At 43.5% G+C, this 26221-nt stretch overlaps 1 long non-coding RNA gene across 1 annotated transcript; it reads right to left on the bottom strand.

Annotated features, from left to right (window-relative positions):
- Window positions 1-23777: 23777 nt before the first annotated feature.
- LOC140720531 (uncharacterized) lies at window positions 23778-25931 on the bottom strand. The gene is made up of 3 exons (XR_012097208.1): window positions 25769-25931; window positions 23951-23973; window positions 23778-23863 (listed from the first exon to the last, which is right to left on the bottom strand). It is a non-coding gene; the product is annotated as an uncharacterized lncRNA (long non-coding RNA).
- Between the last annotated feature and the right edge of the window lie 290 nt (window positions 25932-26221).

Below are 26221 nucleotides of genomic sequence, written 5' to 3' on the forward strand. Positions count from 1 at the left end.
GTCTTTGAAGCGTAGAAGAATGAGAGGGGACTTGATAGAGGTCTACAAGATTATGAGAGGCATAGATAGGGTGGATAGTCAGTACCTGTTTCCCAGGGCACCAATAGCAATCACCAGAGGGCATAGGTACAAAATTAAGGGATGGAAGTTTAGGGGAGACATCAGGGGTAAGTTTTTTACACAGAGGGTTCTGAGTGCCTGGAATGACTTGCCAGGGTTGGTGGTGGAGGCTAAAACATTAGGGGTATTTAAGAACCTCTTGGACAGGCACATGGATGAAAGAAAATTAGAGGGTTATGGGGTAGTGTGGGTTTAGTACCTTTTTAAAGGATTATATGGGTCGGCACAACATGGAGGGCTGAAGGGCCTGTACTGTGCTGTAGTGTTCTATGGTTCTATGGTCCTATAACACAGAATGAAGTTTTCTAATTAGACACAAGGCATAATTAAGCATAGTGCTGGCAATTCTAAGTCTTGTCAATATCATTCCTTCCCTTCCTGTTTTAAGCCCTTCTTCCATAAACCCAACTTGTTTATGTATTCTGTAAAGGCGTCAGTCCTTATGTCAATTTTCCTACAGATCTTGCCATAAGTCCTGAATTCTTAACCCTACCATCCCCTTAGCTTCTGATTTGCGAAGTGGAATGTTTGTATTCTCAGTTGAACTTCTAACAGGTTTTGTTGCTAAACAGTCAACCCCATCATTTCCCTCAACAGTGCGATGTGCAGGGCCCATAAGGTGCAGACATATGAACCGAACTTTGTATATGAAATAATGCTTGATGAGTTTCCAACAGTCAATCTGACCTACTGCTAGAATGTCTTGTTTTAAGGCTCATCAAAACCAAAAAAGAATCTGAACAAATTACAAGTTTGCAAGGAACAATTTCCTCCACACACTGTAACCCTAAAATCAAAGCAAAGAATTCTGCTCCATAGACCCACAAATGGCTGGTAAGTGATTTCTTTATCATTACCTGCAACTCAAAAAATGAAAACAGACACACCAACATTCCCAGTTAAATGATGTTTTAATCCATCTGTAAAATGCTGACCGTATGATAATAACTTTCATGAATATACTCATGAACCAACAGACTCTCAGGCAGAACAGAATCCAGTTGTGTAAACTAAAATTAACAAGTCATTGGAAAAAAGAACAGAGTGGGGTTACCGAGAAAGCTACAGTGGAACTTACTGTATCATCCGATACACCCATATTCCCAGCGTGATAAGAACCCAGCCACCCAAAACTAAAAGCATTCTTCTTGTGATGTTCCCAACCACCCTTTAGCACAGGATATTCAATCCAATTTGTTAACATCAACTTCCACCTCTGTCCCTGTAAGGGCAATTGTCCCATTTCAACCAGTAAAGCCGAAACAGGGGACGACCTGACTTAACCACAACACAATCTTAAAGCACGAAATGAATCACACCCAAACATCATAAAGTTGAAGAGGAAGGTGATCTATAAACCACAAACATAATCAAGAACAGATCCAATTAAACAAACGAGATTGGTCAACAAATATTTTCATGTAACACCCCAGAATACTCACAGAGATAACAAAGAGTATTTAAAGTTTCTTTACATGTATCAATTATTTTCTGATCCGGTGCTTCTATGTCAGCTTATTATCGATCCACATGCCTGGAAATCTCACCACTGACACCTTTTAAGGAGTTTGACCATATAATTTCCAATCAAGTGCAGGTCTGCTAATCCTGTTTGTAAAGCACATAATTTGTGTTTTTGCTACTGAAAGCTTAAATCCCATCTATTCGCCGACTGTTTGACCTTACTAATTGCTAACACATCCTATATACAATAAAAGTGAAATTTCTACCTCTAATCCATAAACCTCCATCATTTGCATATAGGGATTTACAGAATGAAAAACCTATGAAAAATATTATTAATTATAATATAAAATAATAAATACTGCCTGTGGGATCCCAGTCTCAATCTCATAACAACCTGAATATAACTTTCCCACCCATACCTGACACAAAACTTTCAATTAAAACAACTCAAAGTTGGATAATAGCCCCTCCATCCTCATTTCCACAATTTCATAAAAATTCTTTCCTTCCATAACTACCATCTGCCTTTTGAATAGTAAAAGTACTGCTGTTACAACATCTATATTTAACTGGCTTTCCTAATATCATCTTCCAAATATAAAAATGAATTCAATGTCATACTTGCCCATCAATACCTTTACAAGACGTACAAATAGAAACAATCAGAAAAAATTGTACAATAGCCCTCTCAATTGCATTTCCAAATATTAATCAAAAGTCCATCCTTCAATAAATATTATTTGCCTTTTCAATATCAAAAATATTGCTATTACAACATCTTTATTTAACTGTACTTCCCTAATATGATCTTCCAAACCCAAACTGATCCCAATGTTATTTAAGGCAGAGATTGCTGGGTATCTGAGTAGCCAGGGTATCAAAGGTTATGGTGAGAAGGTGGGGGAGTGGGACTAAATGTGAGAATGGATCAGCTCATGATAAAATGGCAGAGCAGACTCGATGGGCCGAATGTCGGACTTCTGCTCCTTTGTCTTATGGTCTTATTCTACCGTTCCAAATTCCCCTCTGATAAAACATGAAATTATCTCTTTTATCGAAAATATAATTCAAACACTCGATTACCATATAGTCCACAAATTTACATAAATGAGACACTAATGATATTGGCCTACAAGAAGGAGGATCAGACGGGGAGATCCAAGTTTTAGAATGGAAACTACTACAACCATTTTCCATGAGAAAAGTAGATGGCCAAACCTCCAAATACGATTCAGAAAGTTAATATTTTCACAAAAGAAAATTACACACATGCCTGTTGAATCAAGATTTTCTACTACAAGTTCATGATACATTTTGTTCCCATTCACAACACTATACTCTGCCCTTCTCCTTATAAAACTGACAACACCACTCCTCTATCAACTAACCTGTCAAGCCAAACGACAATATAATCCTGCACAGGAATAAAACTCAAAATGTGTTTTGGGAAGAATCTGACAAATCAAAAATAAACTTCTTAAAGTGTTGCCCATGTAAAATCAGGCTTCTTGCATTTCACTTCAATATTTCAATCCCATTACATATCTTCACAAGTAGACTGGGATGCTGAAACCCCCACAAATCAGAGCTTCATTTACAGCTTCCCACAAAACACCAGTTACACCAAGATACCTTTCTGCAGCTTTCACAATAATTTTAATTTCCTCAGCAGGGTGAGATGTCTGAGCAGTACAATTCACCACATCTGTTATAAACATCACAAACTTCATTCTATCCAGCAGTGAAGTATCTTTGGTGAGAGAACTGTGATGATGACATATATCCACTGACGTCACAGTCTGTTCTCTGACTGGGATCACTTTATCCAGTTTACCTGCTCTGCTTGCTGTACTTGTCCTTGAACAGGCCCTTCTGCTCACTGTGTTGTTCTGAACCAATTGAACTGGTCACTTCATGCCTTACTAAACCAATCCCTTCTGCCGACACAAGGAACACATCCCTCCATTCTCCTCACATTCACGTGGTATCTAATAGACTCTTTCGCATCTGCCTCCACCACCACCCAATATTCACTCCAGACACCCACCACTATGGGGATGAAAAACAAAACTTGATACGCAAATCTCCTTTAAACATCCTGAGTCAGGTTTTTAACATCATTGTCTTTTCTAATTGTTTTTTTTCCAACAGCAACTATGCAGAGAAAAGATACAAAATTACACTAAGTTACAAAATACTTCAATAGTGCAAAAAGGACCAATGAGGATGTGTTCCCCCTTTCGCCTGAAGTGCATGCCCACTGGCATTGGACATTTCCTCCTTGGAGAAAAAATCTCGGCTGTCCACTCTGTCTGTGCTTCTCACATTCCTGTAAACATCTGTCGGACCTCCCTCAGCCTCTGCCACGCCGGAGAAAATTCCCCGAGATTGTCCATTCTCACTTTATCCAGGCAGCATCCTGTTAAGCGTCTTCCACTCACCATCCAAAATCTCCACATTATTCCTGTCTTCGAATGAAATTCTCCAGATGTGGTTAACCTAGAGATTTATACAACTGCAACATACCTGACTGACAATGGAACCACTATCTGGGAGTTATGAACTCGGATTCCAAGGTCCCCCTGTAGATCAACACAGTCCAATCTCGCCCCATGAATACAACAGCAACGAGATAATGTCTTTATAAGACACGAGTCAGGCCACACTTGGAGTATTGTCAACAGTGTTGGGCCCCACATCTCAGACAGGATGTGTTGTCATTGGAGAGAGTTCAGAGGAGGTTCAGAAAGATGATTTCGGGAATGAAGGGGTTAAAATATGAGGAGCACTTGGCAGCTTTGACCCTGTGCTCACTGGAACTCAGAAAAATGCGGGGGCATCTCATTGAAACTTACCGAATGTTGAAAGGACTGGATAAGGTGGATGTGGAGAAGGTATTTCCTGTGGTGGGGCAAAGCCACAAAGTCGAGGGGCCACATTTTCAAACAGAGGTAAGCAGCTTATTTTTTTTATTAGCCAAGGTGTATTGGATCTGTGGAATGCTCTGCCACAGACTGCGGTGGAGGTCGAGTGTGTGGGTATATTCAAGGCGGAAGTTGATCGTTTCCTGATCGGTCAGGGCATCAAAGGATATGGCGGGAGGTGAGATATCTGGAATTGAGTGCGATCTGGGATCAGCCATGATGGAAAGGTGGCTGACTCAATGGGCTGAATGGCCTAATTCTGTTCCTATGCCTTATGGACTTAGGAACAGAAGCCCCCTCAATCATGATGAATCTCCTCTGCACTCTTCCAGCACAAAACATCCTTTGTACAGAATGCTAAGCGGAACTGAATGTAACTTTTCAAGAACGTTGTCAAGTCAGGCAGCATCTGTTGAGGGGAATAGAGTCGATGGTTGGGACAGAACCCCTCCCTTACGGCACTAACACAGGCCCTTCGGCCCAACCTTTCCATGCTGTCCTCCTGTCCATTTAAACTAATCCCTCTGCCTGTCTTTGACACAGAACACAGAAATCTACAGCACATGACAGGCTCTTCAGCCCACAATGTTGTACCGACCATGTAACCTACTCTAGAGACTGCCTAGGATTTCCTGATCGTATATCCCTCTATGTTTCTAAGCTCCATGAACCTATCTAAGAGTCTCTTAAAATATCCTATTGTATCCACCTCCACCATCGCTGCAGGCAGTGCATTCCATGCCCCCACGACTCTCTGTGTAAGAAACTTACCCCTGACATTCCCTCAGTACCGACTTCCGAGCAGCTTAAAACTACGTCCCCTCATGTTAGTCACTTCAAGCATGGGAAAATGCCTCTGGTTATCCACATGGTCAAAGCCTCTCATCATCTTATTACAATTACTTATGTACAGGTTAGGAGAAATATAGCTTCAACATCACCTCACAGCTCTTGAACTCAATCCCACGGTTGATGAAGGCCATCACACCAGACGCCTTCCTAACAACACTGCCAACTTCCACAGCAGCTTTGAAAGTCGTATGGACATGGACCCCAAGATCTCTCTGACCCTCCACACTGCCAAGAGTCTTACCATTAATATTTTATTCTGTGTTTAAATTTGACCTGCAGAAATGAACCTCTTCATCTGTGTTGAACTCCCTCTGCCACTTCCCAGTTCTGCATCCGAGGCGAGGAAATAGATTGCTGAGCCTCTGGTTAGGATCATTATGTCCTCATTGTCCACGGGAATGGTCCCGGAGGATTGGAGGGAGGCGAATGTTGTCCCCTTGTTCAAAAAGGGTAGTAGGGATAGTCTGGATAATTATAGACCATTGAGCCTTACATCTATGGTGGGAAAGCTGTTGGAAAAGATTCACAAAGATAGGATTTATTGGCATTTAGAGAATCATGGCCTGATCAGGGATAGTCAGCATGGCTTTCTGAAGGACAGATCGTGTCTAACAAGCCTGATGGAGTTCTTTTAGGAGGTGACCAGGCATATAGATGAGGGTAGTGCAGTGGATGTGATCTACATGGATTTTAGTAATGCATTTGATAAGGTTCCACACTGTAGGCTTATTCAGAAAGTCAGAAGGCATGGGATCCAGGGATGTTTGACCAGGTGGATTCAGAATTGGCTTGCCTGCAGAAAGCAGAGAGTTGTGGTGGAGGGAGTAGATTCGGATTGGAGGGTTGTGACTAGTGGTGTCCCACAAGGATCAGTTCTGGGACCCCTACTTTTCGTGATTTTTATTAATGACCTGGATGTGGGGGAAGAAGGATGGGTTGGCAAGTTTGCAGAAGACACAAAGGTTGGTGGTGTTGTGGATAGTGAAAAGGATTGTCAAAGATTGCAGAGAGACATTGATAGGATGCAGGAGAGTGCTGAGAAGTGGCAGATAGAGTTCAACCTGCAGAAGTGTGAGCTGGTACACTTTGGAAGGACAAACTCCAAGGTAGAGTACAAAGTAAATGGCAGGATACTTGGAAGTGTGGAGGAGCAGAGGGATCTGGGGCTACACGTCCACAGATCCCTGAAAGTTGCCTCACAGGTAGACAGAGTAGTTAAGAAAGCTTACGGGTTGTTAGCTTTTATAAGTCGAGGGATTTAAGAGTTTAAGAGTCGCGATGTAATGTTGCAGCTTTATAAAACTCTGGTTGGGCCACACAAGGAGTACTCTGTCCAGTTCTGGTCACCTCACTAAAGGAAGGATGTGGAAGCATTGGAAAGGGTACAGAGGAGATTCACTAGAATGCTGCCTGCTTTAGAGAGTATGGATTATGATCAGAGATTAAGGGAGCTAGGGCTTTACTCTCTGGAGAGAAGGAGGATGAGAGGAGAAATGATAGCGGTATAGTTGATATTAAGGGGAATAGATAGAGTGGACAGCCAGCGCCTCTTCCCCAGGGCACCACTGCTCAATACAAGAGGACATGGCTTTAAGGTAAGGGGAGGGAAGTTCAAGGGGGATATTAGAGGAAGATTTTATACTGGGAGAGTGGTTGGTGCATGGAGTGCACTGCCCGAGTCAGTGGTGGAGGCAGATACACTAGTGAAGTTAAAGAGTCTACTAGACAGATATATGGAGGAATTTAAGCTGAGGGAGGCAGAGTTTAAGGGTCGGCACAACATTGTGGGCCGAAGGGCCTGTACTGTGCTGTATTGTTCTATCTGTTTCTCGCTGGAATCTCTCTTTTAATTTAATTTTTCATTGAAGGCACGACACAGTACAGAAAACGTAATGCATTACATTTTCCTCCATTTTGCTTTTATACCTTACCCCTAAACAACACCACAATGTCATCAGTGGGGCCTTCTGGGAATTGTAGTCATTTGTCCTCGCTCGCTCCCTGTCGAAGCATGTTTCGTCAGCCACCACAGACGTCACCGAAACAGACCCACCGAGGCGCGAAGGGGAATCACACCCGTCCTTGTGGGCGCCGAGGCCGGCGACACCGGCAGAAGCAAATCGCAGAGCTCCGCCATGGCGATGGAGCGGAAGAGGGGCTGATCATGATTTCCTCCAGCCTATCGTAGCTCAGAATTAACAATAACCCCTGCTGTCATTGGCTGTAATGTCTGTCGCTCAAATGGGAACTCGGAGGGTGATTAGTTTATGTGAACGTCAGTCAGCCTTCCTGTCTTTATGAGTTTGGATTTGGATTTTCACGGGACAGGAAGCAAATTGGGAGAAATGTGAGTTTTTATGTGATGATACATCAGTCTCCGAGTTACATTATTAACAATAAAAGGGCAATGGCCGTGGTGAGGAAGTAGGTGATTTACTGGAGGTTATATGGAGATAATATTGGAAGGGATATCAAACTTGGAATTGTTTGGGACATGATTTAGAAAATGGCGGTTTTGTGGGGATCATAATATTCCAGTGTTGATTAATGAGGGCAAAATGATTGTTACTGAAACAGGGAAGGTTGTGTTACTGGCTGGGTCATTTGCTGAGATTCATAATCAGGATAATTTAAGTGAAGAAGTTAAACAATGTAGGGAGATGTTTTTCAGTGAATACCCTGATGTGCTGGAAGTCAGCTGTAGTAATGATAGTATCACTGATGGAGAGATTTCTTTGTATGAATTTAAGACGTCTATTAATAATGCAGGTCAGGTGTTCCCAGGAAAGAGTGATATTTGAAATTGTAATTGTTTCTAATTCGCTTTTGTGAAAATATTAAATGTTTGAATTGTGCATCTACTTTCCTCATGGAAAATGGAAATAGTAGTGCCAATTCTAAAACCTGGCAGATCCCCATCTGATCCTTCCAGTTATGGGCCTATATCGTGAATGTCTCATGTATGTAAACTTATGGAATGTATGGTAATCAAGCGCTTGAGTAATATTTTGGAAAGAGTGGTGATAAAGTGTTTTATTAGAGTGGATTTTGGAAGGGTGAAATGACATTAGATTCAGTTTTAGATTTGGAAGATGATATTCGGAAAACACAATTAAATAAAGATGTTGTAATAACAGTATTTCTTGATACTGAAAAGGGAAGTGATATGGAAGAAAGGACTTTTGATTAAATTAGGAGTGAGGGGGACATTGTATAATTTGTCTGAGTTTTTTATTTGGACGGACTGTGCAAGTACCGGTCGGCATGTTATGTTTGTGTTTCTATGAGGTAGAGAATGGGATCCCACAGGGCAGTATCTGTAGCCCTTCATTATTTAATATTATGATTAACGATATTTTCTCTGAGATGGGAAAATGGTATACCCTGGGTAAATCACAATATACAGATGACGTAGCTTTATGGATTAGAGGTATTAATTGCAATTTACAATTAATAGGTCAAACAGTGGGCAGATTGATGAGGATTTTAAGCGTTTAGTCGTTAAAACACATTATGTGGTTTACAAACAGCAATAATAGACTTGCACTTGATTTTAAATTATGTCATTAATATCTTGTGGAAGTGTCAGAGGTAAGATTTCTCAGTATCTGGATGGATAATAAGCTGACGTGGAAGCACCTATCAGTAAAATAATTGATAAATGTAAAGGAGCTTTAAATCTCCTCAGACATCTATGTGGGTATTCTTGGGTGCAACATGAAAATCTTTGTTGACCAATTATATTTGTTTAATTTGATCTGTTCTTGATTATGTCTGTGTGGCTTATGGATCACCTTCATATTCAAATTAAAAATGTTTGTATGTGATACAATTACAGACTTTAAGATTGTGTTCTGTTGCAGTAATGTTGTCTCCTGTTTTGGCTTTACTGATTGCAATGGGACAATTGCCCTCAAAGTAACAGAGGTTCAAGTTGATGTCAACATACTGGATTAATTTGCCGGGCAAGGAAATGATCATCCTGTTAAAGGTGTGCTGGAGGACGGTTGGGGACATCACAAGAAGAGTGTTTTTTGTTCTGTGTGGCTGGGTTCTTATCACGCTGGGAATACGGGTGTACTTGATGATACAATATGTCCCACTGTAGCTTTCTCTGTAACCCCACCTTGTTTTTTCCAATGACTTCAGTTGATTTTATGTTACACGATCGGATTCGGTTCTGCCTGAGAGTCTGTTGGTTCATTATAATATTAATGAAAGTTATTATCATACAGTAACCATTTTTACAGATGAATCAAAAGATGTTAACTGGGGATGTTGGTGTTGCTGTTTTTGTGTGCCTGAATTGCAGGTAATGATAAAGAAATGACTTATAGCCATTTATCAGCATAGAAAGCAGAATTCTTTCCCAACAGTTTAGGCTTACAGTGGGTGGAGGAAATTGGTCCTTATAATTTGCTCAGAATACATGTCAGTTTTGATGAGTCTTAAACAGGTCATTCTGGCAGTAGGTCAGATTGACTGTTGGAAATTTGTCAAACGGTATTTCATAGATAAAGTTTGATTTATATGTCTGCACATTATGGGCCCTGCACATCACACTGTTGAGGGAAATGATGATGTTGACTGTTTAGCACCAAAAGCTATTAAATGTTAAGCTGTGGATATAGACCTTCCACTTAGCAAATTAGAAGCTAAAGGGTTGGTAGTGTTAAGAATTAGGGGATTATGGCAAGATGTAGGATAATGGACGTAAGGACAGACACCTTTACAGAATACATAAACCTGTTGGGTTTATAGAAGAAGGGCTTAAAACAAGGGAAGGAATGATATTGACATGACATAGAAATGTCCACACTATGCTTAATTATGCCTTGTAACTAATTGGAAAACTTCATTCTGTGTCGTGTACATTTTGTCATTATGAAACTGTCGAAACACATACTATTTCAATGTGAAGCGTATAAGGCTGAAGAAAAATCAAATGCAGTCTTCAGTACAATCTTTGCGAGGGTAGATAGTTTTCAGATTAAAACTATTAAATTATTGGACTGACTTTAAATCAATTCATAGTTTGAGCTGGAAAAGGCATGTAATAATTGTGTTAAACCTAAGGAAATGACATATAGGGTAGCAAAGGTGAGTGGGATGTTGGATTATTGGGATGCTCTTAAAATCCAACAAAAGGCAATGAAAAAAGCCGTAAGAATGGTCAAGACGAAATATGAGGGCAAACTGGCCAATAATGTAAATCAGTATACTAAAAGTTTAGTTTTCAGTTACATGAAGAGTGAAAGGGAGATGAGAGTTGATACTGGACCACTGGAAAATGATGCTGGTGAAGTAGTAATGGGGGACAAAGAAATGGCAGATGAACTTAATGAATAATCTTCACTGTCTTTTCTGGTCAGCACCGCCCCCACTTGTCCCATTTAACCTGTCTCATTACGGGTGGACTTTAGGACCCGGGGGAGCTCAGGACCCGCCGCCAGCAACTGCTGCTGAATCCCCGGTGTTTCTGTTCGGTTGACGGATGCGGTGAACGAGTTAAAATTAATCGATCGACAATTCTTATGTCGTGTTTATTTCACTCCATAGAACCATAGAACACTACAGCACAGAAAACAGGCCATTTGGCGCTTCTAGTCTGTGCGGAAACTTTATTCCGCTCGTCCCATTGACCTGCACCCAGTCCATAACCCTCCAGACCTCTCCCATCCAGTTATCAATCCAATTTATTCTTAAAACTTAAGAGTGAGCCTGCATTTACCATGTCAGATGGCAGCTCGTTCCACACTCCCACCACTGTCTGAGTGAAGAAGATCCTCATAATGTTCCCCCTAATCCTTTCCCCTTTCACCCTAAAACCATGTCCTCTCATATTTATCTTTCCTAATCTAAATGGAAAGAACTTACTCGCATTTACTATCTATACCCCACATAATTTTGTAAACCTCTATCAAATCTCCCCTCATTCTTCTACGCTTCAAGGAATAAAGTCCTAACCTGTTCAATCTTTCCCTGTAACTCAACTCCTGAAGACCTGGCAACATCCTAGTAAATCTCTGAACTCTTTCAATCTCTCCAGCCTCTCCATGGATACCTCATGTCTGAACTTTCTGAACTAACCTCCCATCTGGGACCTTGTCAAAGGCCTTACTACAGTTCATGTGGACAACATCCACAGCCTTTCCTTCACCTACTTAGTTGATAACTTCCTCGAGAAACTCTTCGAGATTCATTAAACACGATCTACCATGCACAAAGCCATACTGACTGTCCTTAATCAGCCCTTGGCTGTCCAAATACTTGTAAATCCGATCTCTCAGAACATCCTCCAATAATTTACATACTACTGATGTCAGGCTCACTGGCCTGTAGTTACCTGGTTTACTATTGGAGCCTTTTTTAAACAATGGAATAACAAGAGCTACCCTCCAATCCTCCGGCACTGCACCCGTGGCTGAGGACATTTTAAATATTTCTGCCAGGGCCCCTGCAATTTCTACTCTAGTCTCTCTCAAGGTCCGAGGAAATATCAAGTTAGGCCCGGGGGATTTATCTACCTTTATGCGCTGTCAGGCAGCAAGCACCTCCTCCTCTTTAATCTACAAATTTTCCATGACACTACTGCTTGTTTCCCTTTCTTCTATATACACTATGCCAGTTTCCTGAGTAAATACTGATGCAAAAAAACTGTTTAAGATCTCCCCCATCTCGTGAGGCTCCACACATAGACGACCACTCTGATCTTCTTGGAGACCAATTTTGTCCCTTACTATCCTTTTACTCTTAATATACTTGTAGAAACCCTTCAGGTTTTCCTTCACATTATCTGCCAAAGCCACCTCATGTCTTCTTTTTTTCCTTCCTAATTTCCTTCTTTAGTATTTTCTTACGTTTTCTATACTCTTTAAGTAACTCATTTGCTCTTTGTTGCCTCTACCTGCTATACACTTCTCTCTTTTTCTTAACCAGATCACCAATATCCCTTGAAAACCAAGGTTCCCTATGTCTGTTAACTTTGTCTTTAATCCTAGCAGGAAAATGCAAACTCTGCACCCTCAAAATTTCACATTTGGAGGCCTTCCACTTACTGAACACATCCTTGTCAGGAAAAAAAAAACTTATCCCAATCCACTCTTCCTAGATCTTTTTTCATTTCCACAAAATTAGCCCTTCTGCTATTTAGAACCTCAATTCGAGGACCAGACCCATCCTTATCCGTAATTAACTTGAAACTGATGACATTATGGTCACTGGACCCAAAATGTTCGCCTACACATACTTCTGTCACCTGACTGTCTGGTTTCTTAATAGGAGATCAAGTATTGCATCCTCTCTCGTAGGTACCTCTATTGATTTAGAAAACTTTCCTGAAAACATTTCACAAACTCCAAGCCATCTAGTCCTATTACAGTTAGGGAGTCCCAGTCAATATGTGGAAAGTTAAAATCTCCTACTATTTCAACTTCCTGTTTCTTACATTGGTCTACTATCTCTCTACAGATTTGCTCCTCCAATTCTCTCTGACTATTGGGCTGTCTATAATACACCCCTATTAGAGTGGTCACACCTTTCCCGTTCCTCAGCTCCACTCATATGGCCTCTGTAGACAAACCTTCCGGTCTGTCCTGTCTACGCACAGCTGTGATATTTTCCCTGACGAGTAATGCCACTCCTCCCCCTTTCATCCCTCCCCATCTATCATGTCTGAAACAAGGAATATTTCTATCATGTATAAACCTCAGGTGAGAGGTTATCTTTTTGTATTAATGTATTCATATCTGGAAACTTAGATAATTATTTTTGTAAAACATGTCTGACCTGATATTGCAGTACGTGTGTATGAGAGAAAGATTATTTGCTAATTAACTCTTCAAAAGTCATAAATGGACCATCACAAAATAAATGATAATAAAAATAAATAAATCTGCAAAAAAAAAACAGATCCCCTTAATCACTAAAGATTAAACAAGTTTGGGAGAGAGAACTTAATATGACCTTTGTTAATGAAGATGGTCAATTCCACTTTGATATGTGCCAATCAGTGTTTAATTCAATTTAAAATTGTTCACTGTTACTATTTAACAAAGGAGAGACTATCCAACATATTTTCTAACATAGACAATTATTGCGATAGGTGTAAAACTGAAGTAGCCACTTTTTCACATATGTTCTGGTCATGTTCTTCATCAAAATCTTTTTGGAAATCTTTATTTTCTACAATTTCTAAAGCTCTGAAAATTAATTTACAACCTAATGTACAAACCTTTGATTTCTGTCTATACACGCAGTCCTTACATGACCTTTATCCTCCTCCACCTCACTATCTGCTCTAACACTCTGGTTCCCCTCCCTCTGCAAATCTTTTTAACACCCCCTCCCCCCCCCCCCCCCAGCAGCACTGGCAAATCTACCCACAAGGATGTTAATCCCATTCCAGTTCACGGGCAAACCATCGCGTCGGAATAGGCCCCACCCTCCCGGGAACAAAGCCCAATTGGCCAGAAACATGAAGCCCTCCCTCCTGCACCATCTCCTTAGCCACGTATTTAGCTGCACTCTCCGCACATTTATATTTACAGGGACTTTACTCCTGACGCCGGTCCCGGGACCCGACCCGTTTACAGACCCGGAGCGGAACCGGAGCAGATTCTCAGCCACTGGTTTTCATCCCCAGTCACGAAGAAAGGATAAAGTTTCTCCGTGAATTTGTTCCCAGTGAAGGTGTGGAGATGGGACTTGGTCTCGGGGTTGTAAAATGAAACTGTCCCGGACTCGTAACTGAGATAAACTCCCACCCTCCCGGGGATGGGACCGGCAGCGAGACGGGACTCGGGGGAGGGGAGATCACGGTCCACGTCACAATCCCGATGTAACACGTCATCATCCCGCCCGATGACCCAGAATCCGGTCTCCGGACTCAGACTGACCCCTCTCTTCCTCTCCACAGACTCTGCGGCGACTCCCAGCCACCAGAACCGATTCCCCGTCACCTCCACCTCCCAGTAATGTCTCCCCGATGTGAATCCCTCCGATCCCAGCACACAAACCCAGAATGTGAATCTCTTCCCGGTGTCAGGGAGATTCCTCCGGGTCCCGGTACATCTCACACTCTTCCGATCCTCAGACACCTCGAGATACGGACTCGCCGTTTCCACATCCAGGGTGACAGAGACTGGGGGGAGAAGCAGAGAATTAGAGAGTCCCCGGGGATCGGGGGGAGACTCGGGCAGCGGGGCCCCGGGGATCGGGGGGATTCTCGGGCAGCGGGGCCCCGGGGATCGGGGGGAGACTCGGGCAGCGCGGTCCCGGGGATCGGGGGCGAGACTCGGGCAGCGCGGCCCCGGGGATCGGGGGGAGACTCGGACAGCGCGGCCCCGGGGATCGGGGGGAGACTCGGACAGCGCGGCCCCGGGGATCGGGGGGAGACTCGGGCAGCGCGGCCCCGGGGACCGAGGGGAGACTCGGACAGCGCGGCCCCGGGGATCGGGGGGAGACTCGGGCAGCGCGGCCCCGGGGACCGAGGGGAGACTCGGGCAGCGCGGCCCCGGGGACCGAGGGGAGACTCGGACAGCGCGGCCCCCAGGAATCGGGGGGAGACTCGGGCAGCACGGCCCCGGGGATCGGGGGGAGACTCGGGCAGCGCGGCCCCGGGGATCCGGGAAAGGCCACTGGGCCTCAGGCGCGGTCGGGTGGCCGACACGAACCTTTCCCGTTGTTTGACCCGACAAAAGCGGATGGACAATTAATGTCTCCCCAGGGGTTTTATGCTGGACGGTGAGCAGATAGACCCCTGGCCCTTGACTCCTCAGACAGGGGAAACATCCTCCCTCACTCCTGCCTGTTGACCCCTGAAAGAATTTTGTGTTTCCATGAGATCTCCTCTCATTCTTCGAAACTGGGAACAGAGAACATAGAGCAGTACAGCACAGGAACAGGCCCGTCATACAATGTTCACATTCATTTGTGAGTGTGTAGTGGGGGAGTGTGATGGTTTGAGACAGTAAAGGAGGTGATAATGGGAACCAGTAGGGGAGAAATGAATGGCAGATTGAACCAGGAGGGGGAGAGGTGGAAACCCCGTGGGTGAACTGTGTGTGTAGACGTAATGAGAAGCTAGAGGGGGCAAAGATGGCAGATGAGGATGACTTTGTCCCCTTTCCCACAACCCCATTCCCCGCAGCCCCTCATTAGGACAGGGGATGAATTTGCAGGAACCCTTAAGCAACACAGGTCTTGATGAAGTGTTTCAGTCTGAACCGTCGACTGTTTACTCTTTTCCGTAGAATCTTCCCAGCCTGCTGTTCCCCCAACAATTTGTGTGTGTTACTCTGCTTTAAATATACTCAATTATTTGGCCTCCACAGCTGCCTGTGGCAGATTCACTATCCTGTGGATAAAGGAATTCCTCCTCATCTCTGTCCTAAATGGACATCCCTATAGTCCAAGGCTGTGCTTACCGTTCTCGACCCACCCACATCCTCCCAACATCAACTCTCTCCCGACAGGTGTCAGAGAGAACTGGCGAGACCATTCATCAGGACCTGTGTAGCTTGGATTATCAGCATCTGCAGAGTTTCTCATGTTTGATTTTTAAAGCAGAAGTTAATAAGTAAACTTCTTGATTGGTCAGTGTTTCCAATGTTATGGGGAGGAGGCGGGAGAATAGGGTTGATGGAGATAAAAAATCAGACATTCCTCTAAACTCCCGTGAGTACAGGCCCAGAACCATCAGACAGTCCTCATATGTTAATTCTTTCATTCCCGGAATCATTCTTGTGAATCTTCTGGACCCCCTCCAATGCCAGTACGTTTTCCAATAGAAGGGACCCAAAACTGCTCACAATACTCCAAGTGTGGTCTGACCAATGCCTTATAAAACCTCATAACATCCTTTCTTAAATAAGGATCCGAAAACTGCACACAGTATTCCAAGTGAAGTCTTACCATTGCCTTATAGAGCCTCAACATCACATCCTGCTCCTATACTCTATTCCTCTAGAAATGAATGCCAACATTGCATTCGCCTTCTTCACCACCGACTCAACCTGGAGGTTAACCTTAAGGGTATCCTGCATGAGCACTCCCAAGTCCCATTGCATCTGTTCCGAATGTGCAACAACTCTCACGGGCCGAAGGGTACAAATTCGTCCCCTCCTTCTTGAGAATCGCAAGATGGCTTTTAATTCGGGTCTGGGACCCAGGAAATGAGAGAGAATCCTCAAGGTTTTTGCAATGTGTCCTGGCCCCTCAGCAAGACAAAGCCACGAATAACGGCCATTGTCTCTTGGAGACGGAATTGTGTATTGAGTACTGTACTATTCATTGAAGCCCTCAGCGAATGACCGGAGTGGGCTGGTTGAGGGATTGCATCATCCCAACCTGACTGACATCTGAGTAAGGATAAAAGCGGGTCTGGGAAACAACCCCTTGAGATGCTCCAGGAGAAATGTTAGAAATCCCGTGACAGCGTTTAATAGCGACAGCCGGTGGAGGGCTCGCGTGCGTCCTTTCCCGTTGCCTGGGATTGGGGCCTTACCACGGAAGAACGGCTTCGCTAAAGAAGAGGCCACCAACGAAATTTCGAAGGATCGGCATCATAAAAAGGAAAAGCTGGCAAGTTTCTAAAAACTCTCTCTTGACTCCAACCAAATGCTGAAGCCTGCATGAACTGAGTGACTTTTATATTTCCATCGGACAATACATTATCCCCTAGACAACGATAGTTATTTCTTATTGATTATTATTATACCCGCACTTTTAGATTTAGTATTGACGACGTATATTATCTGTATGTTTGCATTGATATTATTTTTGTGTATTTTTACCAATAAATACTGTTAAAAATAGTACCATCAGACTTCAACCGACCTCTCTATCTTTGCTGGTAAGTGACCCAGTTACGGGGTTCGTAACACATCTCAGAATTTTGAATTCTCTCTCCATTTAAATAATAGTCAGCCCGTTTATTTCTTCTACCAACGTGCATGACCATACACTTTTTAACATTGTATTTCATTTGCCACTTCTTTGACCATTCTCCTAATCTATCCAAGTCTCTCTGCAGACTCTCTGTTTCCTCAGCACTACCGTCCCCTCCACCTATCTTTGTATCATCAGCAAACTTAGCCACAAAGCCATCTATTCCATAATCCAAATCGTTGATATACAACGTAAAAAGAAACGGCCCCAACAAGGACCCCTGTGGAACACCACTGGTAACCGGCAGACAACCAGAATGGGATCCTTTATTCCCACTCTCTGTTTCCTGCCAATCCGCCAACGATCTATCCACATATGTAAATTTCCCGTAATTCCATGGGCTCTTATCTTGTTTGTCAGGCAGGATTTTCCTTTAAGGAAACCATGCTGAGTTCGGCCTATCTTGTCATATGACTCCGTAACCTCATCCTTGACAATTGACTCCAGAAACCTCCCAACCATTTCTCAAGCTAACAGGTCTATAATTTACATTTTGCTTCCTTGCCCCTTTCTTAAATACCAGAGTGGCATTTACAATCTTCCACTCCTCCGGAACCATGCCAGAATCTATTGACTTTTGAAAGATCATTGCTAATGCCTCCGCGATCTCCACAGCTACTTCCTTCAAAACACAAGGGTGCATTCCATCTGGTCCTGGAGATTTATCTACCCTTAGACTATTCAGCTTCCTCAGTACTTTCTCTGTCGTAATTGTGACTGCGCACGCTTCTCTTCCCTGACACCCTTGAGTGTCCGGTATACTGCTGATATCTTCCTCAGTGAGGACTGATGCAAATACTCGTTCAGTTCCTCAGCCATCTCCTTATCTCCCATTACAATTTCTCCAGCATCATTTTCTATTGGTCCTTTCTCAACTCTCACCTGTTTTTTACTCTTTATGTACTTGAAAAAGCTTTTAGTATCTTCTCTGATATTATTTGCTAGCTTCCTTTCATAGTTCATCTTTTCCCTCTTAATGGCCTTCTTAGTTTCCTTTTGTAAGCTTTTAAAACCTTCCCAATCCTCTGACTTCCCACTAATTTTTGCTTCCTTGAATGCCCTCTCCTTTGCTTTTACTTTGGCTTTGACTTCTCTTGTCAGCCACGGTCGCATCGTTTTTCCATTCGAAAATTTCTTCTTTTTTGGAATATATCTGTGTTGCACATTCCTCACTTCTCGCATAAACTCCAGCCACTGCTGCTCTGCCGTCCTCCCGCTAGTGCCCCTTTCCAGTCAAATTTGGCCAGTACCTCTCTCGTGCCACTGTAATTTCCTTTACTCCACTGAAATACTGACACATCGGATTTCAGCTTCTCTTTCTCAAATTTTACAGTGAACTCAATCATGTTACGATCACTGCCTCCTAGCGGTTCCTTCACCTCAATCTCTCTAATCACCTCTGGGTCATTACACAATATCCAATCCAGTACCTCTGATCCCCTAGTGGGCTCAACAACAAGCTGTTCTGAAAAGCCATCTCGTAGACATTCTACAAATTCTCTCTCTTGAGATCCAGTGTCGACCTGATTTTCCCAATCCACTCGCATGTTAAAATCCCCCACAATTATCATAACACTGCCCTTCTGGCAAGCCTTTTCTATTTCCTGTTGTAATTTGTAGTCCACCTCACTGCAGCTGTTAGGAGGCCTGTAGATAACTGCCATCAGGGTCCTTTTACCCCTGTGATTTCTTAGCTCAACCCATAAAGATTCTGCACCTTCCGATCCTATGTCACCTCTTTCTAATGATTTAATATCATTTCTTACCAATAAAGCCACGCCACCCCCTCTGCCTACCTGCCTATCCTTCCGATACACCGTGTATCCTTGGATGTTCAGCTCTCAGAGACATGCATCCTTTAGCCACATCTCAGTGATGGCCACAAAATTATACCTGCCAATCTGTAACTGTATGACAAGATCATCCACCTTATTCCTTATGCTGTGTGTATTTAAGTATAACACCTTAAGTCCAGTATTTGGTACTTTTTGTTTTGACTGCACTGCAACTCATCCCATTGGCTGCAAATTTGCTCCATCACCGGCCTGTCCTTCCTGACATCTTGACTGCTCACTATCTGAGATTTATTTCTGTTTTCCCCCTCCTCCGCTCTATCATTCCAGTTTCCCATCCCCCTGCCAAATTAGTTTAAACCCTCCCTAACAGCTCTATTAAACATTCCCGCTATGATATTGATCCTCTTCGGGTTCAGGTGTAACCCGTACTCTGGCACATGGAAGGCAACACACCATGCGGGTATCTCTACCAGGCTCACAGAATCTCCTCTTTGTTCCCCTGACTATGGAATCCCCTATGACTACCGCATTCCTCTTCTCCCTCCTTCCCTCCTGCACAACAGCGCCAGGCTCAGTGCCAGAGACCCGGTCACCGTGGCCGTCCCCTGTCAGGTCATCCCCCTCAACAGCATCCGAAACGATATACTTGTTGCTGGGGGGGCAGCCACAGGGGTGCTCTCCACTATCCAGGCATTTCCCTTCCCTCTCCTGACAGTCACCCAGTTTTCTGACCCCTGTAGCCAAGGATGACTACCTCCCTGTAGCTCCTGTCTATCATCTCTTCATTTTCTCTAATCAGAATCAGAATCAGAATTAAAAAAACTTCCTTCCTTCAGAATTTAGCTCCCACGCCGCCCTTCTTGTCCCAATCTAAAAAAACACCTTCAGTCCTGTATTCATCAGCCTGTTCCACACTGTCCACATGAAATTCACCAAGGCCTTTGATGTCGATGATAGACCACACTTGGAGCATTGTCTGCATTTCCGGTTCCCGAATATGGGGAGGATGTCATTACACTGGACAGGAGGCTTCAGGAGGATGTTACCAGGACCGGGGGCTTGGGCTATTCAGCTGTAGTGTAGGATGTTCAGGTATGACCCCTTATCGAGGTAAATAATTCATAAGGGGCTTAAATAACGTTTCTTTTTCCAAGAAATGGGAGTACAGATCCAGACGCCTCAGATTGAAAGTGAGACGGGAAATTTTTCTGAGTGGTCTATCGGGTAACATTCTCACAGAGAGGGAGGTTGGTAAATGGAATTTGCCCTCAGACGCTGTAGAAACAGGTAAAAATAAAATATTTTAAAATAAATTTGGGCAGGTACACAGATGGGAAATGGTTAGAGGGATGGGGGGGGGGCAAACACACACAAATGGGCCATGCTCAAGAAGACATCTTAGTCTTGCAGATTGATGAAGTGAACCGTGAGTTCAACATCCGTCAAACCCTCCCAGATCATCCTCCTGAGGAATCTCACCCCGGAGTCCTTCCTGTGTATGTGTGTGAGGGAGCTTTGCCAGGCCGGTTATGCTGTGTGTGCTTCTCCCGAGATGAAATCTTGACCCATGTCAATGCGTGTTGGTGTGTCCGAGCTCATTCTCACAATGCTTCAATGTAGTGGTCTGATCACTATAAGACATAGGAGCAGAATTAGGCCATTTGCCTATCGAGTCTGCTCCGCCATTCAATCATGGCTGATCCTTTTTTTTCCTCCTCAGCCCCACTACCTGGTCTTCTCCGCGTAACCTTTGATACTGTGTCCAATCTAGAACCTATCAAGCTCTGCCTTAAATACACACAACAAGTTCCACAAATTCACCAGCCGCTGGCTCAAATTTCTCTGCATCTGTTTTAAATAGACACCCCTCTGTCTTGAGGCTGTGCCCTCTTTTCCTAAACTCCACCACCATGGGAAACATCCTTTCCACATCTACTCTGTCTAGGACTTTCAACATTCGAAAAGTTTCAATGAGATTCCCCCTCATCTTTCTAAATTCCAGCGAGTACAGACACAGAGCTATCAAACGTTCCTCATATGAGAACCCTTTCATTCCTGGAATCATCCTTATGAAATGAACCTTCTGCAATGCCAGGACATCTTTTCTTAGATGAGGAGCCCAAGTTCACAATACTCAAGGTGAGGCTTCACCAGTGCCTTATAAAGCTTCAGCATCACATCCCTGCTCTTGAATTGAATGCTATTCTAAAGCCCTTGAATTGAATGCTAACATTGGATTCTAAACCCCAGATTAAAATCCAGGAGCAACAGGCTCCGGGACAGCTTCTTCAACCAGGCCATCAGACTGATTAACTCATGTGGACTCAACTGAATTTCTATGTTATATTAACCAGCCTGTTGTACACATTATTTATCATAAATTACTATCAATTGCAAATTGCTCATTTAGACGGAGATGTAACATAAAGAATTTTAATCCTCAGGTATCTGAAGGATGTAAGTAATAAAGTCAATACAAATCTATTTCTTGTTTATTTTTTTCATCCCAATCATTCTTTCAGTTCCTCTCTGTAGATATTTAAAAGCTTCCCAATCCTCCGTCTTCCTGCTAATTTCGTGTTTAGTTGTATTCCCTCTCTTTTGCCTTTACATTAACTTGTCTTCCCTTGTCAGCCGCGGTTTTACTATTTTGCCATTTGAGTATTTATTTATTTTTGGAATACATCTATCCTTCACCTTCCTCATTTTCCCAGAAACTGACACCATTTCTGTTCTGCTCTCATCCCTGCCAGCATCTCCTTCCAATTTGCTTTGGCCAACGCCGCTCTCAGACCACTGTAATTTCTTTTACTCCTCTGAAATACTACAATGTCAGGCTTTACTTTCTCCTTATCAAATTTCAAGTTGAACTCAGTCATGTTGTGAGCACTGCTTCCTAAGGTTTCTTTTAACTACTCTCCTCTGGTTCAATACATAACACCCAATCCAGTAGAGCTGTTCCCCGAGTAGGCTCAACGACAAACTGCTCTAGAAAGCCATCACATTGCATTCAACAAACTCACTCTCTTGAGATCCTTTACCAACCTGATTTTCCCAATTGCCCTGCATGTTGAAATCTCCCATGATGATCATAACATTGTCCTTTTCATCAGCCTTTTCTATTTCCAGTTGTAATCTGTGGGCCACAACCCACTGACTGTTGGGAGGCCTGTGTATGACTGGTGTCAGTGTCATTTTTACTTTTGCAGTTCCTTACCTCAACCCACAAGATTCAACATCTTCCAATCCTATGTCACATCTTGCTGCTGATTTACCTGCAGAGCCACGACACCCCCTCACCCGACCTTCCTATACCACCGATATATTGTGTAACCTTGGACATTCAGCTCCCAACTACAACCATCCTTCAGCCACGATTCCGTGATGGCCACAACATCATACCTGACAATCGGTAATAGTGCAACAAGATCAACCACCTTATTTCTCATACTCCATGCAGTGAGATATAACACTTTATGTACTGTATCTGCTATCCTTTTTAATTCTGCATCTCTAATGCACTGATACTCACCCTGCTGGCTGCAATTTTCTCCTCTCATCTGTCCGCCCTATCTGACAGTCTGACTGCACGATATCTTTGCATTTTTACCAGCAGTCCTATCCCTTCATTCCACTTCCAACCCCCCACCCCACCAAATTAGTTTAAACCCTCTCCGACAGCTCTATCAAATCTCTCTGTGAGAATATTGTTCTCCCTCAGGTTGAGGTGCGACCCATCCCTTTTGAGCAGGTCATTCCTCCACCAGATGAGATCCCAATGATCCAAGAACCTGAATCCCTGTCCCCAGCACCATCTTCTCAGCCATGTTTATCTGCCAAATTATCCTGTTTCTACCCTCACCAGCACGTGGCACAGGCAGCAATCCAGAAATTACAACCCTGGGGGTGCTGCTTCTGAGCTTTCTACCAAGCTAGCCAGATTCTTTTCAGGACCTCTTTGCTTTTCCTTCCAATGTCATTGTCAGAAATTTACCAAAATATCTGGCTCTTTTCCCTCCCTCTCTAAAATGCTGCGGACACGATTCGAGGCATCCCTAACCCTGGCACCCAGGAGGCAACATACCATTCGGGTGTCCCGTTCACATCAATAGATTCTCCTGTCTGTTCCCCTGGCGATTCAGTCCCCGATCACGACCACTCCCCTCTTCTGCCTCTAACAACAGTGAGAGATGCTGATCCGGAAGGGGGAAGACCTGTGTCAGTCAGAGTCTGCACTCACAGGGCACATGAAGGACTTGTGTATTTTCCTGACAATCCCGCTCACCACACTGATACCTGCTTTTATTCCCTACAATATTATCATCAGTATTAAATTCCCAGTTCATCTGGTAGATCCAAACTCATGTCCTGCTGTGTTAGTGCGTTTGCCTGGGATCAGGACAGGGTGGTTCATCTGTCACTCCCGTGTATTGGTTGTATTGTGACCCTGTGCTGGTGTGTTCAGGGGTCTGACATCTCCAGCTAACCATGTGACAGTGATGCTTCCCAGTCGGTGGGGTTGATGTGAAATAAACTTCAGTTCCCCTTCAGCCCAGTATTACAGACAATCTTTGCCTCAAATTGGAACTAAATTGAGCTTCATAAACAAGGAGAAATGAATCTTTGTAAGTTTTACCTCGATTAATAGCATCAAGCGTTTCTCTCAGCACTGTGTTCAACAAATAGAGGTGATCAAATTTTTCAACCGGTAGGGTCTCATCTGTCACTGACAATTCCTGGATATCATCATTAATCCTGTAAATATTAAACTGCTGGTTATAAATTGCTATTCTGAACTATTTTACAAATCCATTCAGGGTTTCAGTAAAGAGCCTGTCCTACCTTCTGTTCCGACGAGCTTCCTGCTGAAATAAATAAAACACAAATCCAATTAGACCTGGACTTACTGTCCACATCCTGAATTTCATCCAAATCATTACAAGGTGTTGAAAATTCCCAATCTCGCAGTTACTCACACACACGGACAATACAGAACCACGGGGTAACTTACAAGGAAAGTTTCTGAATGTCAGACCATTACTGAGACGATGAAACTTACAGGGAAGACAGGACAGGCTGTGCATTTTCATCTGGATATGACGTCAGGCTGATAGGATGGAGGAATTTAAGATCAGTGATGTATGTGATTGTGTGCAGGTGGAGGAAGTACCTCTATTTATGGGGAGACTTGTGGGGAGATGTAATTCCAGATGGATTTTAACAAATTCCACAAGAAATTTAGTGACGAGGGTGTGGAACTCGCTGCCACAGGAGTGGCTGAAATGGAACAGCAGAGATTGAATGTAATGGGGAGGCTGGATAAACACGTGAGGGACCAGGGAGTTCGGGGCATTGTTGCTGGTTGTGGTGAGTAGGTGGGTGGAGGATTGTGAAGCAGGGAAATTGAGAGGAGAAAATGGGCCGAATGACCTGGTTATGTTTTGAACAGTTGAACGTTTATTTGAATGTTATCTGTAAAAGTAAAAAGACAATAATAGTTTCCCTAATCTGATGGAAACTGGATACAGAAGATAAGTGTGATGTGTGGGTCAAATTCTTTGTTCTCACTGATTGACAGAGAGACCCTCACACCAACCGCACCAGACACACTCACAGCCTGTGACTGGAACTGGGAGTTAACGAGAGTTTTAGAGGGTATTTAATGTAGAATTAAGGACACAGTCAGGAGCTCTGTGTTATGATCAGAGTAAATAATTTCAGAGAAATTTGCATTCTGTCCTGGGATATACAGAAGTTGTGGAAGTCCAGTTTTGGGACAATAGACAATAGGTGCAGGTGTAGGCCATTCGGCCCTTCTAGCCAACACCGCCGTTCAATGTGATCATGGCTGATCATCCACCATCAGTATCCCGTTCCTGCCCTCTCCCCATATCCCTTGACCCAGCTATCTATAAGAGCTCTATCTAACTCTCTTGAAAACATCCAGAGACTTGGCCTCCACTGCCTTCTGGAGCAGAGCATTCCACATATCCACCACTCTAGAGAGAGCTGGGCGGAGAGAGATTTGTGACGGACTGTAGTCTGGTTTGGGGTCTTTTGGCAGGAGTAGCAGAGCGGGACAAGGGAAGTGACTCAGGATGCCGTTGGAAGAAGAGTCCTTGTTACTTTGTTGAAACAGTTTTTCCGCATCACTGTTCTAAATGGCCTACCCTTATTCTTAAACTGTGGCCTCTAGTTCTGGACTCACCCATCAGCGGGAACATGCTTCCTGCCTCCAGCGTGTCCAATCCCTTAGTAATCTTATTATTATAGGACAACAACAACCCAGGCATGGTAAAAGCGAAGGGAAAAAGTTACCTATCTGTACTTTGTTCTGGGCAGTTTTGAGCTGGGGACGGGCGGATGTCATTCTGTTCTTGACCGCTGTGTTGCAGCTTACTTTACAATTAATTACCCTGAAGTTTCATTGCTTCAAGATTGTATTTTGCTAATGAAGGACTGAAAGCGTATCTTGGACATTTTGAAATGTCATTATTGGAGTGATGGGAGGGTGCATCATGCAAGTATACCAACTTGTGTGAGGTCGCCAGCAGCGGCAATTGGTTTGTTAGAATTGGCCGCTGTGCTGTGTTTATTTCAAATATACCACTGTTCATTTAGTGCCCTTTGACAGAAACAAATTGAAATATAATCCCTCACCTTGAGAAACATCACACTGTCTTTTTGATCCATCTGTTCCTTTAACTTTGTGATTTGCTCCTGAATAATCCTTATATTCTCTTGAAGAGCTAGAATATTTTTCTCCATTGGATTGAGAATCCTCTTCTCTTCTTCCCTGAGATCCCTGAGTAAGCTCTGTTCTTTCTCAGTGATAATCTGGCGCAGTTCAGCAAACTGTGATGTGACGTGGGACTGAAGGCTGTGTGACTGTTCCTGTCGAATGAAAGGTGAAGATTAATATACTGCATTGCTGTGCTCTGTTTCCTTTTGTCGCTCAGTTCGGTCTGTTAGAGTCCATGCTACTTCTGAGTGCATTCCCGTCAACACCATTCCCTCACGTTTTCCTGAAACCTATTCTCACTTATTGACCCATAAACTCCCATCCGATTCACGCACACCCACCCCACCTTCACAGGGTTAACGGTAATTAGC

Source organism: Hemitrygon akajei, unplaced genomic scaffold (assembly GCF_048418815.1).
Source record: "Hemitrygon akajei unplaced genomic scaffold, sHemAka1.3 Scf000044, whole genome shotgun sequence".
Taxonomy (NCBI): domain Eukaryota; kingdom Metazoa; phylum Chordata; class Chondrichthyes; order Myliobatiformes; family Dasyatidae; genus Hemitrygon; species Hemitrygon akajei.